Source organism: Odocoileus virginianus, unplaced genomic scaffold (assembly GCF_023699985.2).
Source record: "Odocoileus virginianus isolate 20LAN1187 ecotype Illinois unplaced genomic scaffold, Ovbor_1.2 Unplaced_Scaffold_4, whole genome shotgun sequence".
NCBI classification, from domain to species: domain Eukaryota; kingdom Metazoa; phylum Chordata; class Mammalia; order Artiodactyla; family Cervidae; genus Odocoileus; species Odocoileus virginianus.
The window spans coordinates 4,082,003-4,103,619 of NW_027224266.1; the positions used below are offsets into that span (position 1 = coordinate 4,082,003).

At 42.3% G+C, this 21,617-nt stretch overlaps 1 pseudogene; it reads left to right on the forward strand.

Annotated features, from left to right (window-relative positions):
- Positions 1-17,116: 17,116 nt before the first annotated feature.
- LOC110143438 (transcription factor SPT20 homolog pseudogene) overlaps positions 17,117-21,617 on the forward strand; it is a 55,101-nt pseudogene continuing 50,600 nt past the window's right edge.

Genomic DNA, 21,617 nt, shown 5'->3' on the forward strand with positions numbered 1-21,617 from the left:
CCCCATGAAGCTTCAATTCCAGTGGGGGAAGATGGAAAACAGACAGGTAAATTAAATACTCATGAGAAAGGAAAGAAATGGGGTGCTGTGACCGGGATAAAATCATCCAGGAGGGCCTTTTTGAAGAGGGGAACATAAAAGACTAGCAGGGTATGGTAGCCACCCAGGCAAGGTGCCCAGGGAGCATCTCTTATGGTCCAGGAATAGGCAGCAACCTATGCAAGTGGATCCTGCTGAGGGAGTTGGGGGGTGGGGGGGGGGGAGGGAGAGGGGGAGAAAAAAAAGGGAGGGGGAGAGAGGAAGAGGGGGATAAGTCTGGGTGAGACACAACAGCAGCAGCCAGATCTTGGAGGTCAAGGTAAGGAGTTTGGATCTTCTTCCACTTGAAATGAGCAACTATCGAAAGGCTTCCAGCAGGAAAGTGGCTTCTAAATCACCACATGAAGGATTACTCTGGCTGCTGGGCTCAGAATGGCTTGAATGGGGTGAAAGCAGAAGGAGGCAGGCGGCATGTGCAGTCAGGGTGGGAGGTGATAATAGTTGGAGTAGGCAGGTGGCCCCGGTGATGGTGAGCAGTGCGTGAATGTGACTTCTGTTTAAAGGCTGAGCTGATTGAATGTGAGGAAGGTGCAAGGGATTCGACGTGAAGGATGAGGGAAAGGAGAGGATCAAGGTCGAGTCCAAGTTATCGGCTTAATAAGAGGTTGGATTTCGGGCCATTTCCTGAAATGGATCCTGGGCAAAGACTACTTTGGCAAATGGTAACATGAAGAGTTTCCTTGTAGGGCTCACATTGTGGTGAACTGAACTGGGCCTTGGAGGTATCTTGTCTCTGAAAGATAGTATGGAATGAAAATTAGGCTTAAAAGGAGAGAGAGAACAGAAGGGAGTCTGAGGTTTGCCAATGATTAATTGTCACAGGCTAATTTACCTCTGATAGAAAGAAAACAAATTCTATTTCACAGACAGGTCATTACATACCAAGTTGACTTATTGCAAAATGCACAATCACACTGTGTGTCCCCCATACACAATATAGAGGTTTCAAAGGTTGTTTGTAGTTGTGATTTGCAGAAAGCAGTACCTCCAATTGGCTACACATTAGAGATCACTTTATTTATTTTGATTTTAATTTTATTGGAGAATAGTTGATTTACAGTGTTGTGTTAGTTTCAGGTGTACAGCAAAGTGATTCAGTTATACATATATTCATTCTTTTTTATTCAGTATATTTTTTTAGGTTCTTTTCTCATATAGGTTATCACAGAATACTGAGTAGAGTTCCCTGTGTTGTACAACAGGTCCTTGTTTGTTATCTGTCTTACATATAGCAGCGTGTGTGTGTTCATCTCAAGCTCTCCATTTATCCCTCCTTCCCAGATTTCTCCTTTGGTAACCAGAAGTTTATTTCTGAAGCCTGTAAGTCTGTTTTGTGAGTAAGTTCTTTTGTATCATTTTTAAAAATTAGATTCCACCTATGAGTGATATCATCCTATTTGCCTTTCTCTGACCTACTTCACTAGTATGATAATCTTTAGGTCCATCCATGTTGCTGCAAGTGACATTATTTCATTCTTTTTATGGCTGAGTAATATTCCACTGGGGCTTCCCTTATAGCTCAGTTGGGAAAGAATCTGCCTGCAATGCAGGAGACCTGGGTTCGATTCCTGGGTCGGGAAGATCCCCTGGAGAAGGAAATGGCAACCCACTCCAGTATTCTTGCCTGGAGAATCCCATGGACAGAGGAGCCTGGCGGGCTACAGTCCATGGGGTCGCAAGAGTCGGACACGACTGAGCAACTAAACCACCACAAATATTCCACTGTATATGTACCACATCTTTATCCATTCCTCTGTTGATGGACATTTAGGTTGCTTCCATGTCTTGGCTATTGTAAATAGTGCTGCAGTGAACATTGGGGTGCATGTATCTTTTCAGAATGTGGTTTTCTTTGAATATATGCCCAGGAGTGGGATTGCTGGATCATAAGGTAGTTCTATTTTTAGTTTTTAAAGGAATCTCCATATTGTTCTCCATAGTGGCTCTACCAATTTACATTCCCACCAATAGTTTAGGAGGGTTCACTTCTCTCCATATCCTGGAGAGCACTTTAAAAAGATCAGTGAGGAGGGAGGTTCAAGAGGAAGGAGTCATATGTATACCTATGGCTGATCCATGTTGATGTGTGGCAGAAACCAATACAATATTGTAATTATCCTTCATTTAAAAATAAATAAAGTAAAAAAAAGATCTCTGCCCAGGTTTCACTTGAGATCAGTGAATCATAGTCTTTGAAGGTAGGGTCAGTTACCAGTATTTTTTTTGGAAAGCTGTTCTCAGGTAATTCTAATGTATAGAAACAGCATAAAGAACCATTTTGGTAAAAAGCAGTTTAAACATGGCTGATGACATTTAGAAATGACCGTTTTCGTAAGTTGTTAGCCTTCAAGCAGTGATTCTCTACCAAGCAGTATCTTGCACCCAGATTGGGCACAATTTGTCTTGATTTTCCTGAGTGTTTTTTCATACCACAAGATATTAAGTGTGTCCATTATTCAACAGTCATTTTTCAGAAGGAAATCTCCCTAAAGTAAAACACACCAGGCAGTTTGTGTCCAAATTACCAGTTGATGGATGACTTAATGTTTGGCTGATTGATTTTATTAAGAGATGGAACCATCACTACCCATGAAAAACTGACAAGCTTTCCTTACCACTGTGTCAAATGGAAGCTTCTGGTCGGTCTCAGCTTGGAACAGTCAGAGGCTTGCAGAGCAAGCTGTTTTTATGGTGGAGTGTTTCACACAGTTTGGCTCAGGTCAGAGCCACATTCATGGGAACCCCGCCGCTGCTGAACTATGAAATTTCCTGATTAAGGAAATGAGAGGAAATAAGTCATTAACTAGCACCTACACACAGCGCACAGTTTTCTTTTTCTTCAGGGGAATTAAAAACAGAAGATGCTGCTGTTAAAATTCCCTGAAATAAGATGACAAAACCAAGGATGAACATTAAACAGCTGTTTTGGAACTGATTCTGGGAATAAACAGAATGCTGCCTATGGTTTCGCCACAGTTAAAAAGCACAGATTCTCTGTGATTCATCTGAGGTCTATAGCATGCAAGCTGAGCCAACGAAATGATGCCAAGAAAAGACAATGACAAAGGGAGAGACTTAATCATCATGACGGTTGCAATTATAATTAAATGTAAACTTGAGAAGAGGATTGCTTCACTCCGGTAAGAAGGCCAAGATTTAGGAGAGTCTATAGCAAATGGACCAAAGGCTGTTGTTCAATTTCCCTCCCTACTCAGAGAACTTCCCACTTGAAGTTATTATTAATATTTATAAAATACAAGAAGAGAAAATTATATTATTTTAATAGCCCATATGAGAATTCTTAGAAGTTCTTTTCTCCTTTCCTTTTTTATCTTTCTCTCTTCCTTCCTTCTCTCCCTCCCTCCTTCCTTCCTTTCTTCTCTCCCCCACCTTTGTCCTTCTCTTTTCTCTTGCCTGCCTACCTCCCTTAACTTTTAAAAATAAGCCTGTTTCAAGAAGAAACTAAGATGGCCATCAGGCCAGAAGTGTGAACAGAACTACAGAAGGGCCTGGCACATGACAAGGAAAGGAAGTTGTGTTTTGAACCAGAGAGAGAGGGGAAAGGGAAAAGTGAATCCCGGAGAAAATGGAGTGAGCACTATGGCCGAAGACTGGGGGGAGTGTACTGCATCCCCCACACACAGATCTTTAGTAGAGATCTAAATGTACAAAATGCTTGTGGCGGGCGTGAGTTGGGACCCTTGTGCAGCATCTGGTAAAGGGTCTGACCTTTGGCAAGGAAGGGAATCAAGAACACACACAGGAACAACAAATCAGGACCATGCAGGAGAGAGTTGAGACTCTGCAGAAACGATGGGGAGGGCTCTCGACTCTCATTGTGCAACTTGGTTGTCTCAGCCAAGTTTACCTTAATCTCCCAAGTCCAGACAGCCTTCATCTGGGATCTATTTGCAAAGATTGGAAGAAGTTTTTATGTAAGCTCCATGGCTGTGAAGATGAGTGGTTTTTTCATTGAGTTCTGTGCACTGTGTTTTAAAGTCCTACCTAGAGTGATAATGAAGTTTCTATGGGGAATGTGAAACTCTAATGTGCACTTCCCAATTCTGACTGCATCATGTGTCAGTCCAGTGGGTTGGACAATATCATCTGACCAACCATCATTCTGTTCACCTCTAAACTCAGTAGACACACAGAGCCCTTTCTATGTTTTTTGGGGGGGTTTCTTTTGACTGTATTCTGCAACTTGTGAAATCTTAGTTCTCTGACCAGGGATTGAATCTGGGCCCCAGCAGTGAAAGTGCCAAGTCCTAACCACTGGACCTCCAGGGAATTCCTGAGCCCTTTCTGTGTTTAAGGCACCATGCTAGGCATTTGGGGGAAAGAGGAGAGTGAAAAAGTTGGCTTTAAACTCAACATTCAGAAAACTAAGATCATGGCATCTGATCCCATCACTTCATGGCAAATAGATGGGGAAACAGTGACAGACTTTATTTGGGGGGCTCCAAAATCACTGTAGATGGTGACTGCAGCCATGAAATTAAAAGATGCTTGCTCCTTGGAAGAAAAGCTATGACCAACCTAGACAGCATATTAAAAAGCAGAGACATTACTTTGCCAACAAAGGTCCATCTAGTCAAAGCTATGGTTTTTCCAGTAGTCATGTATGGATGTGAGAGTTGGGACTATAAAGAAAGCTGAGCACCGAAGAATTGATGCTTTTGAACTGTGGTGTTGGAGAAGACTCTTGAGAGTCCCAACCTGTCAATCCTAAGGAAATCAGTCCTGATTATTCATTGGAAGAACTGATGCTGAAGCTGAAATTCCAATCCTTTGGCCACCTCATGCGAAGAACCGACTCACTGGAAAAGACCCTGATGCTGGGAAAGATCGAAGGCGGGAGGAGAAGGGGACGACAGAGGATGAGATGATGGTTGGATGGCATCACCAACGTGATGGACATGAGTTTGAATAGGCTCCAGGAGTTGGTGATGGACAGGGAATCCTGGCGTGCTGCAGTCCATGGGGTGGCAAAGAGTCGGACATGACTAAGCGACTGAACTGAACTGAACTGAAATATGAACAAGACATAGATCTTGGTCTCATGGAACTTAGTCTAGTAGTGACAACTGTAGTGGGTTGAACTGTTTTTACCCGTCTGACTGGGTGGGCCTTTCATTCGATGACAGTGTCCTTAAAATAGACAGAGAAAGAAAAGCCACAGAAAAGATGGCTGCTTCAGTATGGAGGTAGAGAGAGATTAGAGTCATCCTCTCACAAGCCAAGGAATGCCAAGGGTTGTCGGCAGCCACCAGAGACTAGAAGAGCGGCATGGAACAGCTCTTCTCTCAGAGCCTTTAGAGGGAACCTGCCCTGCTGATACCTTGATTTTGGACTTCTAACCTCCAGAAGTAGGAGAGAATAAGTTTCTGTTATTGTAAGCCATTCAGTTTGTGATTATTTGTCACAGCAGCTCTAGGAAACTAATACAGCAACGTGTACTGTAATAGCAAGGTACTGTTATCAGTTATCCATGGGGTCACAAACAGACACGACTGAGTGGCTGAACACAACAACTGTTATCAAAAGAGCAGAAAAGAACATGCACTGATGAGGATGCAGAGAGCTGGAACCTTTATGCACTGTTGATGAGAGTGTAAAATGGTGCAACTGTTATGGCAAATGGTATGGAGGATCCTCAAAAAATAAAAATAAAAACTATCATGTGACCCACGAACCCCACTTTTGGGTACATATCCAAAAGAATTCAAAGCAGGACCTCTAAGAGACAGCATTCATCATAGCATTATACACAGTAGCAAAGTGGTGAAAGTAATCCACCCTAACGGCCACTGACAGATAAATGCATAAAGAAAGCAGTGTGTGTGTATTATATAGCCTTAAATCCTGTCACATGCTACAACATGGGTAAACCTTGAGGACATTATACTAAGCAAAAGAAGCCAATCACAAGAGGACAAATACTCTATCACTGCACTTACAAGAAATATCTAAAGTAGTCAAAATCATAGGAACAGAAAGTGGAAGGGTAGTTACCAAAGGCTGGAGGAATTGGTGTTTCATGCATATAAAGCTTCAGTTTTCATTTTTTACAGTTTTTTTTTTAGTGAAGTATACTTAATTTTCAGGTGTACAGTGAAATTATTCAGTATGTGTATACACACATACATTTTTTTCTATTACAGTTAATTATATTGAATATAGTTCCCTGTGCTATACAGTAGGACCTTTGTTTATCTATTTTATATATAATAGTTTGTATCTGTTAATCCCAAACTCCTAATTTAGATTCCACATATAAGTGATATCATATGATATTTGTCTTTGTCTGACTTACTTCACTCAGTATGATAATCTCTAGGTCCATTCATGTTACTGCAAATGGCATTATTTCATTTTTATGGCTGAGTAGTATTCCATCATATACATATATACACACACACACACATCCATCTTTATCTGTTCATCTGTTGATGGACATTTAGGTTGCTTCCATGTCTTGGAATAAATAATGCTGCTAAGAACACTGGGGTGCATGTATCTTTTTAAATTAGGGTTTTCTCCAGATATATGCCCAAGAGTGGGATTGCTGGATCATACGGTAGCTCTATTTTTAGTTTTTTGAGAAACCTCCATACTGCTTTCCATAGTGGCTGCACCAATTTATATTCCCATAAAGGTTCAGTGTTTTTTTTTTTTTTAAGGTTCAGTGTTTTTAATTGAAGCAGTTGTAGAGATCTGTTGCACAATAGTGCAGATATACTTAACACTACTGAACTGTACACTTAAAATAATTAAACGATGGTAAGTTTAATGTTATGTGTTTTTTACCAGAAAATCAAATAGCTGAGTACCAGGCAGAAAGGGCCATAGTAAGTAAACTAAGGTGCTTTGAAAATTCAGCTGGAGAACAGACTTAAAGTTGGTGGGAGTGCAAGAGAGAAAGCAAACCAGAGGTTGTATGGCAGTGACATTTGTGGTGGATCTCCAGGAAAAAGTGGGCTTCCCTGGTGTCTCAGATGGTGAAGAATCTGCCTGCAATGCAGGAGACGCAGGTTCCATCCTGGGTTGGGAAGATCCCCTGGAGAAGGGCATGGCAACCCACTCCAGTGTTCTTGCCTGGAGAATTCCATGGACTGAGAAGCCTGGCGGGCTACAGTCCAAGGGGTCACAAAGAATCGGACACAACTGAGTGGCTAACACTTCAGGAAAAAAGACATGATTTTGACATTCAAGGATGTTGGTGGACATGGACTAGGGCAAAGCGCCTACTTGCAAATGACTCAGTTGAGTACAAGATGAGCATGGTGCCCTGGGCCTCTGCTCCGTTATGGTGCTTTGGGGCACTGTAGAGAAAGATGTTGCTTTTTCCTGAGGGCCTGGCTTGGCCAGCAGAGTACGACTGGGTTTCAGCTGGGGACCCTTTTGCAGTTCAAATTCTGTGGAATAGAATTAGCTGTCTCAGGTCCACACAGAAGTAAGAAGCTCAGCTGAGGCGAAAGAGTTCCCTGGGTCAGCAGAACATCCAGACAGAAATAGGAAACAGAAAACTGAAAATGTAGAACCAGTGTTTGGAGGGAAATTTGGGATTCAAAGTGTAGATTGGGGAGTCACTTTCATGGTGTTAAAACATAAATTATTTCTATGGTTCAACTTAACTCCACGTAGATTATAGAACATTGGAGTGGCCACCAAGGAGACAGACAGCGCCCTCTGGTGGACTACAAAAGCACTCTTTATCAATACCACGCACAAAATAATTTTGAGCAAATACAGTTTAAGAGCTTTCTTTTTGAATAGGTATCCGAACCTTGCTGCCTGGAGCTCCAGATGGGTTTGTTTAGCCTGGGTTGTGCCAGACACTGAGGCTGCCTTCTCCTCCCTGAAACTGTATTCCTGCTGAGCATCTGGGTCCAGTAAGAGATCATGCACACTGTTCACACTTTACTCTAAGGTGCTGAGGGCGGCTGGACCAGGCACAGATCCTGAGAAGCCCTGTTCCTCTGCCCCTTATAGCCTAGAGATCAGCCACGCTCAGGGTGGCAGGGGCCTAGCTCCTTTGACCTGGGGTCTCACTTGGTGCCTCCAAGGCACAGAGTCCGTCCCAAGAAGAGACTTCATCCACTTCATCAGGCCACTCCGAGGGGAGATGGGAAGACAAGCCACTTACAGAGAAAGGAGAGAGAGAACTCTGATCCCTCCACTCTCTTACGAATGTTCCTGCATATTCTACTCCCCGCCGTTAGGGGGTGAGCGAGGGACTCCGTGGAGTCAGTTTGCTCTGAATTCTGGCGGGGACTCTCTGTGACACCAAGAACAGCAGCAAAGAGTGGAGGCTTTCCGTCTCATACGCGAATGGATCCTCACAGACAGTTCTCCAGAAGTGTTACTACTTCCCACTTTGTAGTTGGGAAGACTGTAAGTTCAGAGAGGTTACATTCCTCAATGTATGACAAAACCCACTACAATATTGTAAAGTAATTAACCTCCAACTAATAAAAATAAATGGAAAAAAAAAAAGGTCACACAATACTACCAAATGGGCCCAGGCAGAATTGTTTTTTTTTTTCTTAAATTGAAGTTTAATTCACATACCATAACATTCACAAAATTCAGTGGTTTTTAGCATGTTCACAAAGTTGTGCAACCATCATTGCTATCTAATTCTAAAACATTGTCATCACCCTAAAAAGGAACTCTATCTATTAGCAGTGATTCCTCATTCCCCCTGGGATTTGCCTCTTCTAGACACTTCAAGCAAATGAAATCATACAAATATGTGGTCCTCTATGACTGGCTTCTTTTACTTAGCATAAGGTGTTTAGGGGTCATCCCTGTGGTAGCCTGAATCAGTACTTCATTCTTTTTTATGGCAGGACAAGAATGTCCATTCATCAGTTGATGGACAATTGAGTTGTTTCCACTTTGGGGCTATTATGAATAATGCTGCTATGAACACTCATGTACAAGTTTTTGGAATGTATGTTTTATAACCCTGCTGCTCGGCATACAGGATCTTAGTTCCCCAATCAGGGATCAAACCCACATCCCCTGCAGTGGAAGCACAGAGTCTTAACCACTGGGCCACCAGGGAAGTTCCCATGAACATTTGTTTTTATTGGTGTTGGGTCTGTACCTAGGAGCGGGATTGCTGGCTCACAGGGAGCTCTCTGTTGAAATTTCTGAGGTGCTACCAGACTGTTTTCCAAAGTGGGTGCACCATCTTTCCCTCCTACCTGTGATGTGTGACTATGCCAATTGCTCTACAAGTGATTTTCAAACTCATTCTTCCTGGCTCTCCTTCTCCCTTAATATATGTATTTATTATTTACTATGTATCCAAGACTGTGCCCCACACTGGAGATTCAAAGATAAATATGCCTCCAGACTCAAGTCATCTTCAACCCAGAGCAGATACAGCATACTTATCTTTGCACAGAGTCCCTGCCTCAGACACTTTTCTTGGACTGTCCCAGCCTCAGGTGTCACTTCTTGTAACATATAAAGATGAATTGCAAAGTTGATGCCAATTTAAAAACTTAAAAAAAATTAGAATGACAGCAGCAACAAAACAAAACAAAAACACCATTACAAGTTGAGAGAGAGAGAGAAAGGCTGCGGAACAAAAAACTATTTTAGGAGTTCTATTAGCACTTCTTTGCTGCTTTTCAAACAAGGCTGTCCCACATTTTTATTTTGCACAGGGCCCCACAAATCCAGGCTGTGAACTTGGCGGAGTACCCCAGCAGGAAGGCATCACCAAATTCCATGGCAAATGCTGTTGATGTGGGGAGAGGGGAGAAATTGGGCCCTCGGGTGGTTTACCACACCATGCATTTGATGACCTGGGAACTTTTTCATCTTGTGAGAACAGGAGGGAATGGAGGGTCTCAAAATGCTCAGATCTTTAATGTTTCTTCCCCACAGCGATAAAAGATGACATTGGATTTAGTAAGAACCATTGACCCTAAGCAGATTCAATTTTAATTTTATAAATAAGATAGAATTTGGAGCCAGTTGATAGTTTATCTCTCAACTTCAAATACAGGGAAGGCTTAGCTGGTCTTGCTCACTGCAGACATCCTGGGGGGGATTGTTTTTCTGAGGAGACTGTGAATTACTCTGATTAGATAGTTCCTTGAGTGGTAGGGAAGGCTGAATAGAAGTGGTGGTAGATAAATGAACCAGAGAGGATATCCGACTTCTTCCCTGTCCCCTCATATTGATATCCTTTCTTTACGTGAAACTTCTTTTATGATTTCTATCTTTGTTTCTTTGTTTATTTAAAACGGACCCACAAATTTGGTGGAAAATGCAGACATATACCCAAAGTTACTTAGCTAGTAACCAGAACACCCAAGGTTAGAATCTGTATCTCTGTACTTTTCCTTTTATTTGGGAAGAGAGTTGCTCTGTATTTTTATAGACTCTCAAGTTGTTTTTGTAAATGTCATTTTGGGGCAATGTATATTTTTTTTTATTATTTTTGTCTCTTTTCACCTTAAATGCTGAAATAGAAACATCTGTCTGGCCTCCCAAAGTTTAGGTTGCACAAAACCATTGTCATGTGTTTAAGATTTTGAAAAAGTTTTTTTTTTGGCAATTCTATTAACCATCAGACAAGAAATGAGAGGAACAAACCCACTGCCTGCTTAATTAAGCTGTTCAAAAGAGTTTTGCTTAGGAATATGTGTTTCTGTCCTAGAAATTATTAGTGGATGGTTCAATTACAGGAGGAGTGAGAATTAACATTTTGAATGAAAGGGTGTATAATGAGAGAATTAGAAGTGGTAGAAAATTGCTCACAAATAGAATAGGATTTTAAGCAAGAGATGAAATTGGTCCAGCTATTTATGTATATTACCCATTTCAATCAGTACATTTTGGGCTCCGTTTCAGTTCTGGCCAGTCTTTCTTAACCTGCTAAAGGTTGAAATTTTACTGTCCAGAGTTATACTGCTGAAAATAGAGATGCGTTGTCCTGAGGAGTTGTGCTGCCAGTTTGATAGCTCAAGAGCAGGATAAAGCTAGTGTGTCTGCCCTCTCTCTTTCCTTCATCCTCTCATTACTGGGCCCTGACGGGTCTGGTCCGTGGGGAGATGTGTATGTTGAGAGCTTTCACCCACAAGGACAGAAACAACCTTTCAGGTTCTGTGGCCCAGGAGAGGCAGGCAGAACCCTGGCTAGTGACTTATAGAAGTTCTAAGAGGCCAAGTGTTGCCTAGGTAAAGCCAAGTAAGCAAGCTCGGGTGTAAGGTTTTTCAATGTATCTTATGCTACAACCACTTTGGAGACTTCAGCCTGCTAACATGGTGGCCGTAGAAATCACTGAAAACTCTCAGGGGCAAAATGCTGGAAGATTTTTTTTCACTTGTCTATTATCATCTCTCACATATCAAGGAAATGTTTAACACTGGCCAGCCAAGGGATGCCTATGGGGGCCACTCAGTTATTCTGGCAAATCCACACACCTGGAAAGGTGAGGGACTCAGGGGAGATCCTTGACCATGAGGATGGGCCGATGGGTGAAGACTTGCCCCTTCTGGGTCTGATGAAGATCCAGAGAACATGAGGGTCTCAGGTAGATCTTCTACAGGCCCTCAGTTGGGCCCAGTGTGGGTGAGCAGCAATTGATAAAAGGGGTAACTTTCCACAGTGAACTACCCATATGCATTCTGTCACCTTGGGGTCGGCATTTGGAAAGAGTCAAAGCTAAGACCCAGCATTTGCATATGTTCAGAAAAATGGGGGTGAGGGAAAAGGCATAACTGAAGTGCAGGCACTATCAAAGGATACAGAACAGATACAGCCTGTCGGAAAGACATGGAGGTAGATTCCCAGGATCTCCTGGGGCATCCGTGAATGACCAGATTTATTCCCTTGATGACTGATCCAGCTGTGCAAGGGCAGAATGCCCTGACTTGTGTGGACCTGGACCCCTCAGATGAGCATCCTACAGGCTGCGCTTGACTGCCCTTGGCCAAAAGGAGGGACTGCGGAAATGAAAAATAGCCCTACTGGCAGCTAGGTTGTGATGTTCTCAGCTGAAGATAAATAGCGCGTGTAGAAAATAAATAATGTCCAGAGAAGGCCACTCTGACCACGTTAGGAACTAGAATAAGTCAAGGCCACTCCTCAACCCAGAAAGTGATTAATAGTTCATCCTCTTCCTTGACCAACAGGATTCACTGTAGCTCCTTTACCAATATATTAATAATTCTAGTCCCTTCTTAATTTTCCCCCCTCAAAGAAACAGGAAGATGCCCAGCTATTATACTATTGCTACCTCTTAGCAACATGGAATTCAGAACATGCCCCCTCTTCTGTAAACTCTTCTTAGAACCGCTCAATGCCTGCCTAAATCCCCCAATAGCCCCTCATATTCCTTCTTACTCAAGTGCCCTGTGGCTCCCCAGGAGTGAGTTCTTCCTAGCTGCTGCAAGCTAATGGGATTTTGACTAGAGGCATACTCCTGTCAGTCTTCTTTTGGTAGGCCTCTGTACTGGCCTCTTCTCTTGACACCATCCAATTAGCATCAGAAGAAATGCTAAAGAAAAGAAAACAAATGCCATGATTTTCAAATGTCCGCCATTTCTTCTTTCCTCTTACTCCTGTCTTTGCCTGTGTTAGCTGGAACTGATCTCTTAGTGACTTCTTTTGTATACATTTGAAATATCCTAACAGCTCCCTATATAGTGTGTCTCTGAGTCAGTTCGCACTGTGGTAGACATTTTCTGAAGATGCAGCAGTCACAGCAGGGTCTCCGTCGTGCCTCCATTTAGTTGATACCTTATATTCAGTATCACACATCTCTCTCTTGAAAATGTCCCTCCACCATTTCTTCCCACTTGAACTCCAGCTTCCCAATAAGTTGCTTAACTCTCTTCTCTGCTGCCCACCAGAAAACAAACAAAAATAAACCCTCCAAACCCCCAAACTTCGAAATGACATCAGAAAGCCTCCCATTTTTTAGGCAGAGCAATTAATCGCACTCAAGCCTCTACCTGAACACTCAGCTCCTTTGTAGATCTAAGGATTCGTTAATGAATGAGGAATGGAAACTAAGCAGAGTATCCAGTAATTGGAGAATAGTTAAGCATAGTGCATCAGCCTAGTGGACTATCTTACGGCTGTTAAAAGAGGCAACTAAGGCAACCTAGGGCTTCCCTGGTAGCTCAGCTGGTAAAGAATCTGCCTGCAATGCAGGAGACCCTGGTTTGATTCCTGGGTCAGGAAGATCCCCTGGAGAAGGGATAGGCTACCCACTCCAGTATTCTTGGGCTTCCCTGGTGGTTCAGATGGTAAAGAATCCGCCTGCAGTGTGGGAGACCTGGGTTCGATCCCTGGGTTGGGAAGATCCCTTGGAGGAGGGCATGGCAACCCACTCCAGTATTCTTGCCTGGAGAATCTATGGACAGAGGAGCCTGGAGGGCTATAGTCCATGAGGTCGCAAAGAGTCGGACATGACTGAGCAACTAAGTACAGCACAAGGCAACCTAGAAACAAGGAAAATTGTGTACAAAACAATTGTTTATGAAGATTATAATACAGTGCATACTGTGATTACAACTATTAATAGGTAGCAATCCTCTATGTGTAGCTCAGGGCCTAAGCTGGGTACCAGGAGGGCTTTGTAGGTATGACTTGATGGCATGAGCAGTTGGCCCTCCACGGCTCTACCTGAATGAAGCATAGTTGAACCTGATGGAAAGCATCAGGGCTTGGGGTTAGGGTGAGACACTTGCACAAAATTTAACAGCATGCCAAACAAAAAAAACTGTTGGTAATTGGGGCTTCCTTGGTGGTACAGTGTCTAAGAACCTGCCTGCCAATGCAGGGACACAAGTTCAATCCTTGGTCTTGTTAAGTCCCCAAATGCCACGAGGCAACAAAGCCCCCATGCCACTACTGAAGCCCGCTCACTCTAGAGTCCAAACTCTTCAACAAGAGAAGCCACTACAGTGAGAAGCCTGCAAACTGCACCTAGAGAGTAGCCCCCACTGGCTCTCCCACCTCTAGGACTGAGCCCCATTGAGAATAAAGGCCACTCCTTACTAACCCCAAAGGAGGGAGAGTCCAAAGGCACACACTTGGTTGGGGGATGGCTGATTGGAGGGAAGATATTTCCATGTAGTCAAATGTCAAGTAGATCTTCTAGGGACTTGGGCTGGAACAAGGGGATACAGCAAGAAAAAGTGGCCCATCATGCAAGTCTCCATACAGAGGTGCTCTTATGAATGTAACCCAGGGGAGTGACTTGTTGAGATTCTTGCAGTGCAAAATGGAGTCATGTCTAGGAGTTAGAAGCAGCAAAGGACACCGCTAAATAACCTGGGGCCCTGGGGCACTGCTGTCTTTGTGGAAGCAGAGGCTGAAGAAGCATGTTATGTTTGTGCAAAGATACATGTGGGACAAATAAGAACCCCCCCACCCCCGCCCAGGGAAGGCAGACATCTGGAGATGACTTTTTGGTATATTCTGAAGGTTGAGGGTGGGGGCCGATCTTGTTGAGATTCAGTTTTGCAATGGTCATAAATCTGTTGAACAGCCAGGCTAGGGTGGCCTGTGAAAAATCAGATTCTGTACACAAGTATGCAAGGACTAGAAAGGAATGCCTCTGAACAAAGATGACTACGTCAGAGAGGGAATGTAATGGTTGTGTGAAATCTTTTCATGTTTCTCTTAGTGTTTTTATGAGATTTTTTTTTCCCGCTAATAAAAAGGAAAATGAAATTACCTATGCAGAACCAGGCATCATAGCCTGGAATTCAGCAAACTTAAATTGTCCTACCCCAGTTTGCATGCCTGACTCGCCACGAGGCCAAACAAACTGAAATGCTGGGGTTGGAAACAGAGAAAGTTTATTGCAGGGCCAAGCAAGGAGAGCTGGTGGCTTGTGCCCAAAAGGCCTGATTGCCCTGGTGGTTTTCAGGGAAGAGTTTTCATAAACAAAATTTAGGGGAAGGTATGCAGTGTATGTGACCTTCCTCTGATTGGTTGGTGGTGAGGTAATAGGGTGGCACTCCAGGAATCTCAGTCATCAGCCTTTTGGTTCCAACCAGTCTGGGATCCACATGCTTGTGCTCAGCCTGAAGTTACTGTCCTCCGCATGGGTGGGGACTTTAGTTCCTGTAGGAGAACTCAGAAATATACAACTATGCATACCCCTTGAGGAGGAACCAGGACGCTGCTTTCACCGCTGCACTGTTGTTTCTTAAGTGTTCCTCCTGTTTCTGTATTCCTTCCTTTCCCTAATTAGTAACTGTTTGAATCTGCCCTTTGGAACTCAGGGAAGGTCTAGAGGCTGAAGCCTTTTTCCTACAAACACAAAATGAGGGATGTGAAAAGGGTTTTGTCCTTGGGGAGGGCCCCACAGGGTCCTGCTTGGGTTTCGAAATGACAGTATCTCACATGATTATCTGAATATAAATATGTGAGGTTTCAAAAAAAAAAAATGTGAGGTTTCATTGAGATCAAGAGCTTGGTTTTCCTAATAGTGTCCTTACTAGAAAACAGTAGGTCAACTTTCTATGAAGATAAAGTATCTATAGGATGAGGCCTAAAATAAACATTCTTTTATTTATTCTGGGACTTCCTTGGTGGTCCAGTGGTGAAGACTCTGTGCTTCCACTGCAGGGGGCATGGGTTCAAGCCCTGGTCAGGGAACTAAGATCCCACATGCTGCAAGGTGTGGCTATAAATAAGTAAACATTTAAAAAAATGAAATAAGCTTTCTATACTAAAACAAACTAACAACAATAAAACCCTAGCCAGTCATTCTGACGTGTAGCCAAGACTGAGAACCAATAAACTAGTGCTGCCCAACAGAACTTTCTACAATGATGGAAGTGTTATACCTGCACCATCCAATAGGGTAGCCACTAGCCATATGTAGCCCACATGTGGCCACATGTGAGCACTGAAATGTGGCTAGTACGACTGAATTTTAATTTTTGTTCAAATAAATTTAAATGTAGATGTAAATATATTGCCACAGGTGACTACCGGCTCCTGTGTTGAACAGCACAGCTCTCGTGCACTGGTGCTCAGACTTGGGCCGAGCATCAGAGTCCCCTGAGCAACTTGGTAAAGATACAAAGGTCCAGGCTGCATCCCACTTCAACATACTTGGGTGTCTAATCTTTATTAGTTCGCTGGGAGATGTGTCTATAGTGGCACTTTGCAGACTTTTGTGGGGATCTTGGCAAAATGCAGATTCTGATTCAGTAGGTCTGGGATGGGGCCCTGCATCTGCATTTCTAACAGGCTCCCCTGTGACGCTGATGCTGCTGGTCCAGGGACCGCACTTTGGGTAGCGTGGCTCTTCAGCATGGCTGAAGCTCCAATACTTTGGCCACCTGATGCAAAGAGCCAACTCACTGGAAAAGACCCTGATGCTGGGAAAGATTGAAGGCAGGAGGAGAAGGGGACGACAGAGGACAAGATGGTTGGATGGCATCACCGACTCAGTGGACATGAGTTTGAGCAAGCTCCAGGAGATGGTAAAGGACAGGGAAGCTTGGTGTGCTGCGGTCCATGGGGTCCCTCCCAATGGACACAACTGAGCAACTGAACAACAGACCTTACTTGTATCTGTTTCTTTGTAAGGTACATTCCTGAGTGGATGCTGTTAGCCATTTCCGAATGTTCTACTCAGTGGAAGTTTTCTAAAAATTCATTTAAAATTTTGAGATATAACTGACATATACCGTGTAAGTTTAAAGTGTACCACATGTTGCTTTGAGCACTTGTGTATTGCAATATAATTACCATAGAGTTTGTTCACACCTCTATCACCTCACATGATTAAAATTTCTTTTTTGTGATGAGAACATTTAAGATCTAGTCTCTTAGCAACTTTGAAGTATATAATGCAATATTGTTGTCTGTGATCATTGTGCTGTGCATTAAATCTCCAAAATTTATTTATCTACTAGTTACAAGTTTATACCCTTTAATAATAGCTCCCAAGTCCCCACACCAGGGGAAGAAGTGTTTGGGACATCGGCTATTCTTTCACTTCCCTCCGCCTGTTTGAATCAGGCCAGCTATATTTTGTCCTCCTGCTCCAGTTCCCTGCACGTTGAAAATGCCAGCATCTCCTCAAAGGCTAGGAAGAGGTAACAATCCCAGGTAAGTGGCATCCTGATCATATCTGTATTTTGTGCAGAGCTTTATTTTTCTTTCATAATTTACTACCAGTTCCAGAAAAAAAAAGAGAGGCTGTCTGTGTGTGTGTGTGTGTGTGTGTGTGTGTGTGTCTGTGTCTGTAGGGGGGCAGTCTATGTGCACAATGAGAGTGTTTTGAAATTTTACCAGTTGCCACAAATTCCCATTACTGAAAAATGAAAGCTCTGCACATATTATGGCACAGCAATGGGGTCTGACTTGTATTTGCCAATATTAAACAGTCATATTTCCTATAGATATTAGAAAAAATTTCCTAAACCTATTGCTATAACTTGACAATAAATATAGACTCCTGATTAGTCAATAGAAGAGAAAGGGGGATTTTTAGTGGGTCTGAAGCGGTACATTGTCTTACCATGGACTCACTTTTTAAGTCTCAGGAAGTTAAATCAGTCTTTAATGGGAGATAATGGACACCCTCTTTCTATTTCCACTACTGGTGTGTTCCACAGTGTCACCCATACATCAGGCAGCTGCTCCTTTCTTAACAACTCCAAGCCTACAAAACTCCCATTTAGATAAAAGAACCTAATTCTGCACTGTGCATCTCAATTACAATCTGCTACAAATTGCAGATGTGGGAGAATGGAGGGCTGTGAGAAAAGACCCACGTCTCCCTCAGCCTGCCTGCAGGGAAGGACATGTTTTCCCCCAGGTTCTGTCTTTTCTGACCCTGAAGCTGTCTGACTGCTGTGGCTGGAGTTGCCTTTACCTGTATGTAGGTTGAGGCTTCCAGAAATTACCATCCACCCACCTTCCTGCTCTTCCTCTACTTTCTTGATCACTCCTCAGGCTCCCATTCCAGCTTATTCTTTTTATTTTTACTTATTTTTGGCCACACTGCACAGCATGTGGGATCTTAATTCCCTGACCAGGGATCAAACCCAGTGAAGTACAGAGTCCTAACCACTGGACCGCCAGGCAGGTTCCCAGCTGTTATTTCTTTTCCCAAGCTGTAAATGTTGGCATCTTTCTAAGCTCAGTCCTAGGCTTGCTTTCTTCTGTATTTAGCTGCTGTGTTGCTTGGAACATAAAAGTTTTTGACACTTGTACCTTCTGTTATTCCATGATATACCTCTTCAGTCTCTCAAAGGTACTTTCATCTTCAATTCCCCCTTTCCTGATCAAAATATTGCCATTTCTGTTTTTTATGGCATTGGCCTTGCTGTCTCTTCTTCTTCCTCTTCTTTTTTATAACTTACTGTATAGCTGGGTTTGGTTTCATTTTTTAAAACTCATTTTGACATTTTTGGTCTTTCGATAGAATCAAGTCTGTTTGCATTTATTGAATGACTGGTATACTTGGTTTTATTCCTTCTGTGTTGTATTTATGGTATACCGTTTGACTTTGATGGTCCTTCTTTTTCCTTTTTCTTATTTTTCTGGTCTTATTAAGTTGCTATCCATTCTATTTTTTGCCATTGTTAATGGCATTCCATTGTACTTTTCCATTCTTTTAATGGCAACTTGTTCTTTTCTGGTATTCTTAATCAACTACTTATTCTGTTACCATTATTTGAACATAAGGCACCTCAGCTATTTTTCTCACCAAGACAGGATATTTTTCCCTGAATTCCTTACTCCAATAAGATGATATTGTTAGACTATTTTAATTTCTCTTCCTGCTCTAGTTGAGAAATTTCAAATGCTGTTTCTCCACTCTACCTCCATGCTCACCTGATCCAACGTCTAGGGTTTTCTGAAAGTTTAGTTCTAGATTATTATAAAATTGTCTTTGCAGCAACCTCTTTTGTTTTAAGAATCCTTATCTAGTATTTATATTACATATTCTAAGACTTTGGTGATTGATTTATATTAAACTACATACTAAAAAAATACATACTACTTATTTTTAGAAATCCAATCATTACCCATTTAATTAATTAATTTGGGGGATTTGTGTTTTTTAACTTTTAATTTTATATTAGAGAATAGTTGATTGACCACGTTGTTAGTTTCAGGTGTACAGCAAAGATATGTGTGTGTGTGTGTGTGTGTGTGTGTGTGTGTGTGTAGCTTCTTTTCCTGATTCTTTTCCATTATAGTTATTACAAGATACCAAATATAGTTCCCTGTGCTGTGGTTATCTATTTCACACATAGTAGTTTGTATCTGCTAATCCCAAACAACTAACTCATCCTCCCCTACCCCTTTTCTCCTTTGATAACCCTAAGATTGTTTTCTATGTCTATGATCTATTTCTGTTTTGTAAGTAAGTTCATTTGTATCATTTTTTAAGATTCCACATATAAGTGATATCATATGGTATTTGTCTTTCTTTGACTCACTTCACTCAGTATGACAATCTCCAGGTCCATTCATGTTGTTGCAAATGGCATTATTTCATTCTTTTTTTATGATTGAGTGGTTAGAATGATTTTTCTCGATGAGAGCATGTTGTTGTTCAACTTTTTTAATTCTTAAAAGCCAGGATGGATGAATGAAATACTGGCTGGGTATGGGATTTGTGGTTGTAGTCCTTTACCCTCAGTAATCTCCTAGATGTTACTTCAACATCTAGTTTCTAGGACTTCCAACATTGTATAAGAAAAGCCCAATACTTATCTTACTTTTTATTTATGGAAAACTTGTTCTTTCTGACTAGAAAATTAGGATTTGTTTTTCATTATTGAGATTTATAATTTTACCAGGTTCTGACTAAGTGTGTATATCAGCTTTTGCTACAGTAATGCTGTGTAACAAACTACCACAAAAATCTCATTAGTATTAATCAATAAGCATTTTGTCACTCACACATCTACAAATCTAGGCTGGGCTTGCCTCTGAGATCCAAGTTGGGTCCAGGTCTGCTTGATGTATTTGTCAACCTCCTCGGATCAGGAGCCTCCCAAAGCAGGCACTTCTCAGGGCAGAAAGCAGAAGCGTGGGATGGTGAGCCCACTGTGCAGGTGTATGTCAAGTTTTTTCTTGTGTCATATCCATTAAGAGTCTGTCTGCCAAAGTGAGTCACATGATAAAACTCGAGCTGAAGAGTTGGGAAAGTAGAATTTGCTCCATGTTAAAGGCGAGGGAATCAAAAGAATAAAAAAAAATAAAGGGGAGGGACTCAATACTTGCTGAACAGTAATTAATCTACTATAATGGGTAGATTGTCTACTGTGCTTCTAAGGGAACCTGGGAACTCGGTGCATTTTTTTCAGTTTGTAAACTTGGGTCTTTGTTTTGCTCAAGGAAAATTGAATTTTTTACTTGCTTAATCATGCTTCACCTCCATCAGTTCCTTTCCCTCCTTCCTGATCTCCTATTTTTGCTTGCTGTATCTCCTAGATATATCCTCCAAGTCTCTTAACTTTTGTTTCTCTAAGTTCCATCTTTTTAAAATTTTTGAGACATTATCCCTTGAATATTTCTTCCCTTACACCCAGGTTACTAACTCTGGCCACCACAGTAGCTGTCCTCTCCCTTAATTCAGCTAATGTATTTTGAAGTTTAAAGCCATAGCATCCATTTCCAAAATGTTTATGATTTTTTTTTTTAAGTTGCTATCTATCCACCTCTAGCAATTCTGTTTTGCTGGATGCCTGTCCTGTTTTATGTTCCTCCTCCTGACTGCTGGGAAGTATTAGTTGTCTGTTATTTTTCTTTATCTGCTGTTCTGAGACCGTTTGGGTATCACATGTCATGCATCAGGGCTTGGAATGAGTGGAGCTGTCAGCTTTATTGGGGGACAGGAAAACTTGAAAGGGCAAGGTAGCAAGAGAAGAGAAGGCTCAGGTCCGCTTCCTTCATTCGAGAAGTGCCACTGCACTCTCCTGGGTACATAGTATCCCTGCGTTCTGGTAGAGTGACCGGCATCCTGTTACTCTCTTTTTATAGAATGAGCATGAGAAAACAACCTTATCAGTGACGGCACACACGAACGGCTTGAGTGCCGCCATCTGGACTTGGACACTAGCTATTTAAAGGAGTTGTTGAGGAATTCCAGTAGCCAGCACCTGAAGTCTGTTGGGGGACCCTTCTCCATGTTTTCCTTGTTTCTGGATATCTTATGAGCAGAGACGCTGACGCCTTTATCACAGACTAACTTTCCCAGGAAGTCTGTACAGTGAACAGTCTTAGGAAAAGGAGATAGTATCTCTCTAATGGGGCCAAAGACAGATTTGTTTGTGGACTGTCATAATAAAGATAATGTCTTTCTCTTGAGCAAAAAATTGGGCAGGTTTGTTTACAGCCTCTTTAAAAATATTATTGTTTCCTCCACTTGGGTTCTTCCCCCGTGACACACATCCGCTGTGTGTGCAGCATTCACTTGGACCCACCTCTGTGCTGTCCCCACAGGACTTGGGTGGGCGAGGAAACCAAGACACACATGAAACTCACACTGCCTG